The following is a 14,810-nucleotide window of genomic DNA, read 5'->3' as shown; positions in this document are numbered from 1 at the left end:
ATTATGCCCACTAACCATGTCCCTCAGTGTGACATCTCCACATTTCTTGAAAACCCCCAAGGACAGTGACTCTGCAACTCCAACCGTCATCACAGGCTTTGCTTCCTGGAGACTTTCAAGGCCCAGCTGGACCATACTCTGAGCAACTGACTGAGCTGTGGATGCTCCTGTTCACTGCAGGGCAGTTGGACCTTTAAATGTCCCTTCTAACTCTGAGCATTCTATGACTCTATGATATGTTTGTGCTGCTCTGCCAGTGCATGTGGCTTGAATCCCAGGGACCAAATAGGAAGCTCAGCTCTCTCTGCTGATGAGTGTGAAGGATGCCTGTTCCTCTGGAGCATGGCCAACGGGCATCATTTGTCTACTGTCCTACTGGCTGAGGCTAAGTGACATTGCCAGTGAAGAACAGTTTTCCTTAAGAGCCACACTGGGGAATAGATTGGCTCAGCTCGTGCCCCAATAGCTGCAGCACATTTCTTTGTCCAGAAAGAGCATGGGGATCAGCAGAGGTCATAGGAAGAGTCTTGAAGCCTTCACATGATCTGCAGCTTTTTAGTTTGGGTGAGATCTCTCCAGCAGACACCATTTAGTTAAGCTCTTCAATGTCTGTCTGAGAGCAGATCTGAGGAGAAATGCCTATTAGCATGGCATCTCCCCAGCAGAACCTGTCCAGCTGGGGCTGATTCAGGCTCTGTCAATGGAGGTGAATGGAAGAAAATGAAATAAATGGAAGGAAGGTAACAAGGAAAATAAGCTCTCAGGTTCAAGATGCCAACTAGCACAGACTTCCAGAAATATAATATCAAACATGCTGACTGAGATAGTTGTTTTATTGGTTATGGAATCATGGAATGATAGCATCATTCGAACTTGAAAGGACCCTTAAAGGCCATGCAGTCCAACTCTCCTGTAATGAACAGGAATGTCTGCAGCTTGATCAGGGTGGTCATAGGCCCGTCCAGCCTGATCTTGACTGCCTCCAGAAAGGAGAGGCTGAAGGATCATAAACTAGCTTAGTGCCTTGCCAGGGAGTTGCATGCTCCCCATCTACCCCATGTTCTTCTCCTCTTCCTCTCCAGGATATCCACTTACTTCCTACTCATTTCTGCTGCTGGCCTGGAACAGACTGAAACATCTTTTGGATCTGGAATATCAACAAAACCTTCTCTGCTACCCTGCGCTTTGTGTATGCCTGCAACTGATCATCCTGACCCAAGGGCAGAGGAGGAGAATCCTAGAACCTGGGGATGTGTCCTGCCTATTGCCTACAGACAGGTGAGGACACCTACCTGCCCCTGCTAGCCCAGCTGGCAGTACTGTGGGAGCCCACAAGCAGGTAGTTGGGTGCTGTGGGATGAGCTGGTGCCACCCTTGCATTGCTCTGTGTGGTGGCTGCTGAAAAGCTCCAGTCCAGATATAAGACATGAGACTCAATACAAGACACAAGACATAGGAATGGTCAGGATGGAAAATGCATCTCAGTAAATACAAGATAGTAGGTGGGGCACACAAAGCCTCTTTATCTCCAAGCAGCAAGATATGAAGTCAAAAGTTACCAAACTTCTAACCCATGTTCCCTGTCCCTGTGTCCAGAGGCTGCAAGAGAGCTCAGCAGATGTCAGGCCAGGCAGTCCAGCCCTGCAATGTTCAGGTGAGCAGTTGAGCTTGAAAAACATGTCACAGTGATGAATGCTCTTGATATGGGGATGAAGACAACTGTGTTTGTGCCTCCAGGTACAAAATGTGAAATGCTGAGAACCTCTGTGCTGCCTCCAGGGGATATAGAGCAGAGGGGCAATTGCACAAGAGTGTTCATAGATCCAGCACAGAAAACGTGTGCAGGAGCTGATTGTATCTGAGCCCTACAGTCCACGCTGCAAGACAAAGTACTGAAAGCTGGGGGATGTCTGGGAGCCCATGACCCTGCTCAGGCTGACAAATGGTAGCATGAACATTCAGTGAGCATTGGGTGAGCAGGAAAGAAGACAAAACAACAATTTCCTCACCATCACTACTTTCATAGGGACTCCAAGAACCATTTCCTCTCCATATGCATGCTGGTTCTGTTGTGCTAAAAAAACACAGTTAAGGAGCCTAGAGAACTGGTCACCTTGTGAGTCCATTGTAGTGGGGGCTGAATTGCTTCACTGACTGTGTTAATGATGGGCTCAGCCATATGTCTAAGCGTAACTATGTGGAGATATTTGAGATACAGGTCTCCTGCAGGGCCTATGTCATAGAACCATAGAATCATAGAATCATAGAATCATAGAATCATAGAATCATAGAATGGCCTGGGTTGATAAGGACCACAGTGATCATCGAGTTTCAACCTCCCTGCTATGTGGAGGGTCACCAACCACCAGACCAGGCTGCCCAGAGCCACATCCAGCCTGGCCTTGAATGCCTCCAGGGATGGGGCATCCACAACCTCCCTGGGCAAGCTGCAAGCCCTGTGTAGATGTATTAGGGTATCCTCTTTCTGTATGATAAGGTCATATCCTGGAGATGATGTAACTGGAGCTGAATTCCTCAACTAGGAGATTATAACTTGGGCAGGAGCAGAATCTCAACAGATCTCTATATTTCTATTTCATTTGTAGTAGCATGTCCATTTTCATAGAGACATATGAATGCACAGGGACCAAACAAAAGCTGTGTCTGCCTCTATGTTCTGTCTCCAGCAACAGTCTCTTACACCTCCCTGCCCTCGCTAGAAATGCTGTTACAGGGAGCAGTAAAAGCCATACAAATGAGGTGGCTTTTCAGTTCCCAGATATTCTTCTTCATTTGTTTTGAGCTATAATAACGTTGGTTGAAACCAACTTTCTTGAGGAGCCAGAGTAAAGCTGCATTTGCATCATAACTGAAAGGAGTTTGTTGGTTTATACTGGGAAGGGCAACTCCATTCTCTGTCCTAAGGAAAAATTTTCATGTAGTTTCATAATTAAATCTTTCCTTATTCTTATTTCCTCACTGGAAGACATCTTCCCTGCCAGACAGGATTGTATTGTCCTAGGTGGTTTTTCACTGTTCCAGGTTGTATATGTGAGTACGGCAATTCCTTTCTGGATGAACCTGCAGGGAACCACTATAGATGGTTCATCTTTCTGGCCTCCATCAATGGGAAATGGTCTCAGGTGGATGTTTTGTGTCAGATCCAGCTGCCTAGGCTACCAGAGCTAAAGACGTCATAATTTAAGTGAATGCAGCAGGCTGCCTAGTGAGGTCTGCACCAGGATTCCCTGCCCTCTATGAACCAAGCACTGTAAGGCATCTGTCACTGGAACTCATCATTTCATGTCAGGCTTTTATTATGACAGTGCACTGGCTCTGGCCATGAGATACAGATCCAGAGCATGGGGAGCTAATCTGCATGGCTAAGATCTGGGTAATGCTCTCCATTCAGTATGAGTCACTGGGGCAATTTGTAGTAGCTGAATTTTATGTCTTAGCTGGTATTGGCTTAGTCACTAAAACAATTAAATTTTCACTTAAACCTCCTGGGCTTGTTTGCAGCCTCTGAACCCCACAGAGCACAGAAGGGCAAGTTTCTGTTGCCCTTTAACTTTGCATTCCCTTTCTTGTTTGCATTGCTTTAGGCACTCTCCAGCCATTCCATTGCAAGGCATTGCTTCAAAGAGAAATATAGGGATAAAAAACATCACATCATGTATTTATAAGCCAGGGGAGAATAAGTGGGAGCAGAAAGAATCTGGGTGGCAGAGTCTGTGGGTCCTCCCTCGGTCGCAGGAGCTGTCTCCGGGAGGAGCACTCTCCCTGTTTATGCTATAGGGCACGCCCAGACCCTGCCAGCTGCCTGGCAGTGAGGAGCAGCAATGCAGAGCTTTCCCACGCTGGAGACCCTTTGTAGGTCTGGGCAGGAGCCTGTGTGTGCCTTCAAAGCAGAGAGAGCAGCAGCACCGCCCTGCCCCTGGGCAGGCAGGGAGAGGTTGTGCGCTGAAGATAGTGTCATGTAGTATGGAGACAGACTGTACAAAACATTTGGTATTCAATCATTTTGGTATTTTCCCTTCCCTGGGATGACCTGTTGTATGCTCAGCCCTTACATGCATCTCTTCTGTATTTCAGTGTCTTTGAGATTAATTTGTCTTACGTGTTTAATCCTCTTTCACTAGGGCACTCTCCCTGTTGTTTTTCTTCCTCTTTGGTCTTTTTCCCACTGTCCTCCTCTTCCTTCTGCCTGGTGCTCTGCAGAGCCCCCAGCCCCATGTCTGCCTATGGCTCACTGGGGGTAGGATCAGCTGCAGTGGAACAATCTGGGAGCTGGGGCCACACGGGAGCTGGGAGCTCTTGTTCTGGGCTATTATCCAGACACGTTTTGCTGAGGTGTTCTCATAGTACATTCCCAGCATTTTATCAAAGAGGTGATGCTGTCACGGGTTTGTTTATTATTTCCCTTCTGGGCATGGTCTCTTCACAGCTTCTTCCTTCCATTTTTGAGGAGGAAATGTTTGCAGTTCTGTCAGCCCCTGGGAGGAAAGTAAGTTACAAAGGGAACAGAGCTAATGGAAGTTTTTTCCTGAGCAAAGGTAACACTGCTTTATGATCACCTATGCCCTGAACATGTGGGAACCAAGCTCAGCCCTCAAGGACACTGAGGAGGGAGCTGGTCACCAGAGAAACGAGCAGGGCATCAGGGACACAGCCACTGTGCAGTCCCACAGACACTTTTGTCTCTGTTCCTCCAGCAGCTTCTCTCTCTCCACCTCCCTTCGTGGTCTCTGAGACTGACTGGGTCCCTGACACGGTGCCTGACATCCTCCTGCCATGCCCAAACCTTATGTCTATGACACACCTCCTCCTCACACACATCCTGTGCACTTGCTTGACTGTTTCAGCTGAGCTTCAAGCAAATCTGTCCAGCTCCTTCATTCATCCTCCTCTTTTGTTGAATCACAGAATTGCATGGGTTGGAAATGACCTCAAGAGATCTGTGAAAGCAGGCTCCCTATAATAGGTTGCACAGGTAAGCGTCCAGGCAGGTCTTGAATATCTCCAGAGCAGAAGACTCCACAGCCTCTCTGGGCAGCCTGTTCCTGTGCTCTGTCACCTTCACAGTAAAGAAGTTTTTCTTCATGTTCATACGGAACTTCCTGTGTTTCCATTTGTGTCCCTTGCCCCTTGTCCTATCAGTGGGAACCACCAAAAAAAAAAGCCTGGCTCCATCCATGTGACATCTGCCCATCAGATATTTACAAGCATTGATGAGATTCCCTCCTCACCCTTCTCTTCACAGCCCCAGCTCTCAGCTTTTCCTCGTACAGGAGATGCCCCAGTACCACAGCCATCTCTGAGTCCCTCCTCTGGTCTGCAGTACTTCCACCTCTTTCATGAACTGGGCAGCCCAGAACTGGGCACAGTGCTCCAGATGTGTTCTCACAAGGACAGAGAAGAGGAGGAACACCTCTCTCGACGGCCATGCTCTTTTTAATGCACCCTAGGATACCATTGATCTTCTTGGCCATAAGGGCACACTGCTGGATCGTGGGCTCACTGAAGCCAGTGCCAATGTCGGGCAGGGACACATGAAGGACTTTCTTTATATGGAGGGATGTAACCCCCTGTCCCATGGTCCTCCATGCCATGGCCATGACCTGGGGCACACAGACCCCAGGCTGCTTTCTGCTTTATTTATTCCAACAGAAAATCTGCACCTTTATCACTGTGTCAAGAAGACTTGCACATGTATGAGTAAAACAAAAAGAGATTCTCAGGGTCCTTTGAGAGGTCTGTTATTTTCTACTGTGTCATCTTTTCCTTCTGTACCCCCTAATATCTGCACAGTTTTGGGAACATCACAGAGCTACATACACTACACTGAGGAACTCACTTAAGAGCCAGGAGAAAGAATGTAAAATGCAACGAATGTTGGGAAAAAAGGAAACTTTGTTTCATGATGTGAGTCCTTGCTACTAATTTTGGCCTTCTATTATTCTCCAGTTTAGTGTCATTGATGTACTGTGCTGAAGCAGGCAGAGACATGGCTCTGGAGAAAGATGTGGGTTGCAGATAAGCTCTTGAATATAGCTTTCAGAATAGGCTATAGACCTGATCCAAGTCCTGGATCCTGAGCTCAGGTGATATTCTTCATCCCATGTTTTTGCCACGTGTGCTTTCCATGAACAGGGAAGTTGGGATCATAGAATCATTAAGGTTGGAAAAGACTGCTAAGATCATCTGCACCAACTGCTGACCCACCACCACCGCGGCCACTAACCTGTGTCCCTGAAAGTACCCACACAGCAAGTGGTCTCTCCTGCAAGGTATGATTTTGCTGTTGGAGATCTGCAGTGAGGAGATGACTTCTGCCTGGTTTCCTCAGGAGCCCAGGCACAGAACAGCTTGTTTTTGATAAGAGACTCTGGATCTCCTGAAGCCTCTGGGAATTGGAAAGATGAAGTGGTCACATCATTGCTGTATAAATCCTCCAGGATAATACTGGGAAGCAGTCAGCTGTGATAGCAGCACCGTAGATTTCTGAAACATTTTTTCTTGGAAAATTATCATAGAATCAGAGAATTTCTGAATGACTAGGGTTGAAAGGGACTTCAAAGAGCATCCAGCTCCAACTCCCTGCTGTGGGCAAGATTGCCAACCACCAGATCAGGCACTATATCATGTTGCCCAGGGCACTATCTAATACTCCAGTTTAAAATGGAATTGATGAAAATATGACTGGGCTTTTCAGAGGAAAAAAAAAAAAACCTGCTTTGGCTAAGCAGGTTGCTCTTGCATGGAGCTCCAATCTGGTCACTCAGTCACACAATACAGTCCACTCAGTATTCAGGCGCTGACTGCTGTGGTTCAGTTTTTGTTCATTTTCCCATACGTGGAAGTACACACATGGTGGGGAGAGAAGTGAAAAGGAAAAGAAGAATTAGTGATAGCAACTTTTCAGTAGGTCTGCAAAGAAAAACCTCTCGTTGATTTCTATTCCTTTTATTAGGTAAGGAATTTATTTTACTTTTAGCCCTAAAAGCCCGAGCATATGCTAACTTGCTTGCCTTTCTGCTCAGCACCAAACCCTTCCCATTCTCAGATCCTCCTGGCTGTTTCAGGGTGTCATTTGCCTCTCAGGCAAACCAGACCCAAATACTTAATCTTGATTCATTGCTTTTGTCAGCACTGAAAATTGAGCTCTGTGCGTCTGTGCTGTTACTCATTGCTGAGAAGGGGAAGATAATTATATTGGTATTTCTGGTTTTGAAGGAAAATGTGTGTTGTTCCAGGGAGTAAAAAAGCATTGGTGCAAGATCCAGGTGGAGCCTCATAACCACACGCCCAGAACTTAGAGTTGTCAGATGCCTGAGTTGTGTTTTTGGTGCCGTTCCTATCTTGCATGTTTTTTGGTCATCTTCGTTGTTCTGTCTCTCGTGAGAAATGAAAAACTGAGCAAGGAGGACAAGGATAAAATCTTCAAGGCCCTGGAGGACTTGTAGATGAATCACATCAATTCTCTCCAGACATGAGGAAAACACAGTGCTGTCACTGGGAGGGATGCTGGAGAGATTATGCCAGGAAGAGGCTGTTTTTTTTTGAGAAGGATGAAATGAAGTGAAGGGCCAGGATGGAGAAGGAAAGTGACTTTCTTGATGCTGCTTCCTGCTCCAAGTCCTCTTGTGATCCTTCATGAGGGACATGGGGCTGTGGTGTAGATAGGTGCCTCTCCTGTGCCCATTATCCCAGGCATAAAACAAATAACTTACAATTTGTGCTAACACATGGTTAGTGTAAGAGCACTGCAGTCCCCAGGAAAGGCAAAAGCCACAGGTATAAACCCCCTCTCTTGGGCGTGGGGAAGGTGTTCATTCCACACTTCCCATTACCAGATGCCCAAGGCCATGGCCTCAAAGCTGCACCTCCAGGATGCTTCTTCTCTCTGCGCAAAGGACAAAACTGTGTCCTCCTCTTCTAAGTGCTTGGGCTTCAGGTGTGTCCACTAGCCCCTAATTCACTTTGTCCAAAAGACCTCAGGTTTGTAATGAGATGCATGTTTTGTCTAGAGATCATCTGCAGTGATGCCTACGGGTAGCTACTGGCTGACAGTTGTGAGTATCATTCAGTGAAGCTGTGGGATCTGGTGTAAGGTGACAACTATACTTTGTTCTCTGCCATCCTCCCTGTCACTGTGTTTTTCACTTTCTTAGTTGATCTTTCCTTTCCTTCTTTGCATTCAGGGCTGGACAAGTTTCCTTTTGAGGCAGCTTCCTGTCTGGCTCTTGAGTGTCTTTTATCAATCAGCTCCCAAGGTTCCAGAGACCTGTGGAAACTGAATGTGACATGCAAAGCCTGTGCCAGAGAGCGTTATGAGATTACTTGCAGTGCATGTTCCTTCCTTGCCAAGGCAGAATGCCTCCTCCCAGGATGATTTGTAGGTGGCTTTATGGATTGGACCTAGCAGCTAGGACTGATCCTATGGGAGTCATTACCTGGCTCCCTCTGTGCTGAACTCCAGAGATGTGGGTAATTAAGCTTTTTGCAGAATTTTCCAATTTCCTAAGAAGCTCACATTTGGCTGAAAAGTGTAAAAATATTCATTCACTCTACTGCTAATTGTTGCCTATACAACCAGAGAGGCTTTGAGATTCCTCCTTAGCCTTATTTTCCCTAGAATATTGCTAAAACATTTGTCTATTTCTTCCCTTCCTCTTCTGTCTCTTTTCATAATGCAGAACGAGAGACTTAATCATGGATATGGGCTTCACTGTACCTCATGGTGTTGGGGGACACAAATCTCTTCCATAAGGGATTGAGAGCTGAAGGATCAGCTTTACAGCTAGTGGTGTTAATCACTGCAAGGAGAAGGGCAGAGGATAGGAGATTTTTCTAGGGATCTTTTGAGGGAACTGCCCCATGAGTAGGGAGCATGGAATAAAAGATGACGGTACATCTTTGAAAACCAGTAGGTGATGTTGAAGTCTACCAGTGCTACCCAGGGTTGGGAGCCAGATCCTTTATGGTAACTACTATTGGCTTCCCAGGTGGAATTTGACTGGCTGAAGGAAGTGAGTAAATGTCTTCATGCCTGAAATAACTTCCCATCACCTCAGTGTCTCATAGATTCTTCCAGCTCTATGCTCAGTCCTTGGCAGTATAGACATAAGGTCCTTGAAGGTGCTGCCAGGATGGGTGCTACCATGCCAATTCTTTGCTCAGCTTCTATGGCACCATTCACCCACAGTCGGCTTTTGTTCTCCCAGCCATGTTCAGACACTTTTTCTTTGGCAATCTGATTTGGAAAAACATTTCTGGAGCAGTTATTAACATTGCGCAGCACAACTTTTTTTTTTTTTTTGACCATTGTTTTTGCCATTGCTTCTGGTCTGGTGTCAGACTCAGGCATGATGAGAATTCAGATTTCTTGATTTTCTTTCCCCTTTGGTACAGCCTGGGCTACAGACATGTGAACAGCAGTAATAAAGACATTACAGCTTAATGAGTTGTGGTGAGCAGTGTGATCCCAGCCCATCCAATGATATGTCAAAACATCATTTGTAGCTGTCTGTTTATCTGTGGATTCACTACACCACTAAATGATCTACTATTCCTGGCTAAGACAATGCTCTTATTTGGCTCACACTGAGGAAAGGTGTTAGTTGAGAAACCCACAGTTTGCATCTTGATGCTGTTCCAAACGGAACCAGAGCCATTGCGGGTCACTGGCTTTGTATAAATCAGAGTACAGCTTCCCTGGGGCCCCTAGGGATTCTCCCTAATCCTACTGCAGTTCAAAGAGCTTTTTGGGATAACATGTCTTTTTCACATTCTATTTGCAGTACCTGCACACAGCATAGTCCATACAGGTGAATGAAATACAGCTTGTAACACTTTCGTTCCCTGAAGTATTGTGGTATCATGGGCAGGAGAGAGCATTAGCACACCCATTGGCACTGCCTTCTTGGGGTGACAGTTAATTCAACAAGAACTGAGATGTTAGTCAAGCTAAAGAAAAGTAAATAAAGAATTTGTCTACAATAGCCAAACAAAGAGAAGGGTTGAATAGGCTGGAGGAAGATATGAGTAAGAGAAACTCACAGTTTGTGCAAGTCATCCTGAGGTTTGCCTGCATGAACTTTCTCACTATCCCGGCACCTATTTCTCTACCTGCCCTGTTGCTCTTTGCTTATGCAAACTGCAACAGTAGATTGTCCTTCAAGGGAGCAAATGCAGATCTCAATATTCATTTTCTTTTTATACCCAAACCCAAGTCCAAGTTACATTCACACTCAGATCTTGCTCCCTCTCCCTGCAAATGACCTTGGTCAGGAAGAAATCTTTTCCCTGTGAAATTATTTAATTTAAATTGTTACCATATTGGTGGGGCAGGACACTTCTCCCACTCGCAGCAGCACACATGACTCACTACAAGCTTTGGATTAAGACTGACACAGTAGTAAACCAAGAGTGATTTGGCAGAGGGTGACTTATCCCTAATCTAGATTTTGAAGTCTGCAGTCATTCATTCACATACTGTACTACACGGACAGGAGACTTGCAATTAGGACTCTACAGATCTGTGTTTGGCCCAAAATACAAACTTATCTTAGATGGTATCTTGGATTACAGGTGGACTGCTCTTGGTAGTGGTGCCAGTCTGAACACTGTCTGCCACAGATCACTCACCTCTGTTTCCAAAATGGCATGGGAACTTTCAGAACTGATCTGTCTGAAATCAAATCCCAGACAAATCTGACTAATTTCTCAATGAAAGCAGTTCCCTGCTGGTAAGCTGATGAGAAGATTGACTACACAAGTTTTAGTCAGAGGAGGTCTCTGGGATCTCCCCTCCAGCCTTCTGCTTGGACAAGCTGGGCTATCCCCAGCGCTCAAGCAGCTTGGCTCTGTATTTATTTACCCACCTCTGTGGCTGCCCTTCAAATCATTGTAGGCTTTTATCCCCTTTCAGTCTCTTCCTTGCTAGACTGAGCAATCCTAGCTCCCTCAGACTCTGCCAATGGGACCGCTGGTCGTCTCCTCGTCTTGGCAGCCCTCCCTTGTTGTTATTTCTTAATATCTCCCTTGATTTGGGTTAGACAACACAGACAGAAGCTCTCGCTGTCCTGGCACAGTCCAGTATGTGGTTTGCCCAATTTGAGATGAGGCTCATATTCAGCCTGACAATAAGGTAAGATGTGATTGTGGGAAGAGGGCAGGAGTATTCCTCATAGATACCTGCACTGATGATGGACCCTTCTCTGCAGGCTCAGCAGTGCTTGTGTGGGTGCACAGCTTGCACGCCAGATGTGGCTCATGCTGAGGACAGCTTTTCAGCTATTTGTGAATGAATAACCACAGCAGCAGACTCACACTCAAAGAGATCTCAAAGAAAATCCCAATTGCTTCATGAAGGGAGGTGTGTCTTAACCCTTCCCTCTGATTTACTCCTCCAGCACAATGTCCCAGAAGCACGTTAAGGAAAATGTGGGAAGCACCATCATTATACATGATATCTGTGTTGCTTGTGGTCTGTAAAGATCTCATCAGATACCACTGAGTATGTTTGCTCTGATACCCTGGGAAAATTCCAGTGCAGTTAATTGCCTCCTGCCTAATTCAATTCACAATTAATAAGGTGGCAACATTCAAGCTAAAGCCTGCAGGATAGATGAGTGGTGGGAATCAGAGCCTCGCAGAAAAAAAGATTGGGAAGAAGAGGTAGAAATCCATTGCAAATCAGTGTTTGAGGAAAAGACTCCTTCCCCTGCCCCAGAAAGTCCAGGACCAATTCTTCTTTTTCTGAGCTGTGCCAGCCGGAAAGTATGGGAAGAAATACTGGCCTGTGGTTCTTCTAGAAGGTTGAGGCCATAAACCATTATGGCATATATGGTGCTATGATAGGTGCAACAAATCCATCTGCAAAACCCTTCACTTGCAAACGTTACAACAGAGACTCCCCTGCTCTCACCAGACTTTGTTGTATGTGTTATATGGACCTTTATTTTCATGCTATCACTGGTAGAGAAAAGTTTTCAGCTTTCCAACTCTCAGGGAGAGCACTGATAGTGTGAGCATATAACTGTTTTGAAATGTTCAGTCTCTGCATTACAGACCTGACAACATTTGCATCCAGTGTCCCAGCTCTGCATATTCAGATGTCAGCTGAAGCAGAGGGGAAGCAGAAATACTGTTAGGATAGTTGCAGATGGGCATGCAGAGGGGTAAAAAGTCCATCCCATCTTAAACATGGCTAAGATGGCACTTGCTGCTGTATTGCATGTTTCTATACAGTTCTGCCTTCCCAAACATAAGCTGAAGTTCTCCCTGGAAGTGCAAAAGGAAAAATCTCTGCCCTGGCAGCAGCTTGCTCCAAGTTTTTTGAGATCATATCTACTCTGTTTATTAGTACGAGCCAGGTACATTTGCTGAAAGATTTATCAGAGATCCTACAGGCCCAGATAGGTCAAGGTGGGGTAAGAAGACAGTAACAGCTGCTCCATATCAGGTTCTTATCTTTGCTTTTAGATCCACTGGGTGCTGCATGCAGGCAAAAAGGGATACATCTCCCTTGCCTCCGGCATGAAGTTGTACCACTACAATTTATCTCCTAAAGGTAAAATTAGACAACTCTGCAGCAGTCTCCCAGTGTTGACATCCTCTGATTTTCTCCCTCACAAGGTACCTGGCTCCCTGTTGGTTATCCCATTGCCAGTTGTCAGTCCTCTCCTGCCTTCTCTCCAGAAATCATGCCGAAGCTGTCACTGCTCAGATATTATCTGTCCCAGGGCAGGCACTGCCTCTGTGAACAAGATAATCTATGAATTGTGATGGAAAATGGATGACATTCAGCCCATTGCTTGGCTGCCTTGGGATCATTCTCCAACTTACAATCCAGTCCTGAAAGTCCAGTCATCACCCCACTGAAAAACAGCCACTTAGATAATCCCCAAAGCAAAAGTGCTGTCCACCCATGCAGCCCTGGACCTCCATCTCCCATCTCTGTTCTTCTGTAAGAGAACAGCTGCTTGTGAATCCCTGATGATGACTGGAGCTAGTCACCCTTTAAAGGAAAGTTCAGAGTCTTCAACTGATTTCTGAGCCTTGAGAACAGACCTGCTGCAGGCATTTTGTCTCTGCCAATATAGGAGGAGAAAACAGAGTAGGACACAACTAGATTGTTCCATTTCAATCCAAATTGAATCAATTACTCATCCAACCATGCTCTCCTTGTTATGCACTTAAGGGATATTCTCACCTAAGTTTCTGAGCCAGAGTCTTATTTAGAGGGTTATTTAATTAGCAAGCTGGGACAGCTCTCCCTGGCAAGTTTGAGGTATTGAAAGGAACTTGGCTTCGTTGGATGAAGATAATTGGGGAGATTGGATGAAGGAGAAAGAAAAGAGAGGAGAAAGCTGGTTTCATCTGGTTGTGCATACAATATGTTAAGTAATCATATACCTTGTAGTAATGATTCATCTCGGAGATGCCTTGTGAAAGTTCTAGGCTAGTTGAGTCTTGCAGTCATGCTCTAGGCTGAAGTGAGGAGAGAAAACATCTCTGGCTTTGAGCACTTGTTAAATATTGTGTAAGGAAACTGAACCCCTTCTCCAGTGGAAATGCAGGCTAACTCTGGAAGTGTTAACCTGCCTGCTGGGGGCTCTCAAAACAGCAGGTGCAGTCACTGCTGGTGGAAGGCATCCTTGAAATGAGAGGTCCTTCTTGGCAGTGGAAAATGTGGGGCTTTGCCAGCAGACTGCTTTTGACAAAGACTTATCTTGCTCGATGTAACCTTGGCATAGCCCAAATATGAGTTACATTAATAAGACATTTCCTCTGGGGACCAAAGGCTCTTTTGGATCAGTACACTGGCCTTTTGTCCAAGATTACAGAATTTTAATCTCAGCTTTGGGTTTTTGTTTTTTTTTCTTTTGTGGCTTTTCCTTTCCTCCCTCCTGGAAACCCATTCCTCTGTCTGCAAAAGTATTGTAGTTTATTCCTTAATAGTCAGCCCAGCTGAGGAGAAGAGCCAAAGTTATATGCGCTTTGTGTTAATGGTAGAATGTTAAGTAAGCATCATGTTCTTAGATTTTTATTTTTTTATTTTTTCTAAGAACATGTAGAAAGCCAAAACCTGGAGAGCCGGAGGCATAGGAAGGTCTGTGAAATTGAAATCTCCAGTTGATTCCTGTAAGAGGATGTCTTCTCATTTATTTGGGTATCCAAATGTAGAGTGACTTCAGTTCAACCATGTATGACAAGAAATTAATCTTCCTGCCTTCCTTGCAGGAGGAGCACTGAATTGATGTTCATGATGGAGATGCATATACCTCTGGAAGGATGAACCTGGGACCACGCCAGAGGTTCCACCAAGAGCTAATGATGGGAATGGGATTCATGCTTCCACAGTACTAGGTCTGGATGCTGATGGATCATTCCAAAAAAGGGATTTGAAGAAAACCAGGTCTGAGTTCTGAATAAATTTCAGTTCATTTAGCCAGAATGCCTAATATAGGTGGTTAGGCAGCAGGTATATTTTCATACACTCCTGACCCAGCATACACCACATTGAAGACAGTGTTAACAGTGTAATTCCCTGCCAACATCAGCCAAGCTAACCTGGGTTGCTGCCACCTTGTCCTCTCTGTGCCTGCCAATATAAAGAGCTGGCTTTCTGCCTACCCAACTCCATTTGCAAGAACCCTTCAGCTCTGACAGAACAATATGGGAAGAAATATCTAATCCTTGGCCCAGAAAAAGTCAGGTCAAGTTCTGTATTTCTGCAGCGCTTTCCACCTTGTTCATAAATAGCAGGTCTTGGTGGGTACAGACCTATATGGAACACAAAA

General features: G+C 45.6%; 1 long non-coding RNA gene across 1 annotated transcript; it reads left to right on the top strand.

Annotated features, from left to right (window-relative positions):
* Positions 1-833: 833 nt before the first annotated feature.
* On the top strand, positions 834-14,810 carry LOC146542116 (uncharacterized). The gene is made up of 3 exons (XR_014880578.1): positions 834-1,278; positions 1,597-1,654; positions 14,251-14,810. It is a non-coding gene; the product is annotated as an uncharacterized LOC146542116 (long non-coding RNA).

The sequence above is a fragment of the Meleagris gallopavo genome, chromosome Z (assembly GCF_905368555.1).
Source record: "Meleagris gallopavo chromosome Z, MGAL_WU_HG_1.1, whole genome shotgun sequence".
In the NCBI taxonomy this organism is placed as follows: domain Eukaryota; kingdom Metazoa; phylum Chordata; class Aves; order Galliformes; family Phasianidae; genus Meleagris; species Meleagris gallopavo.
This window is presented reverse-complemented; position numbering and strand designations above follow the sequence as displayed.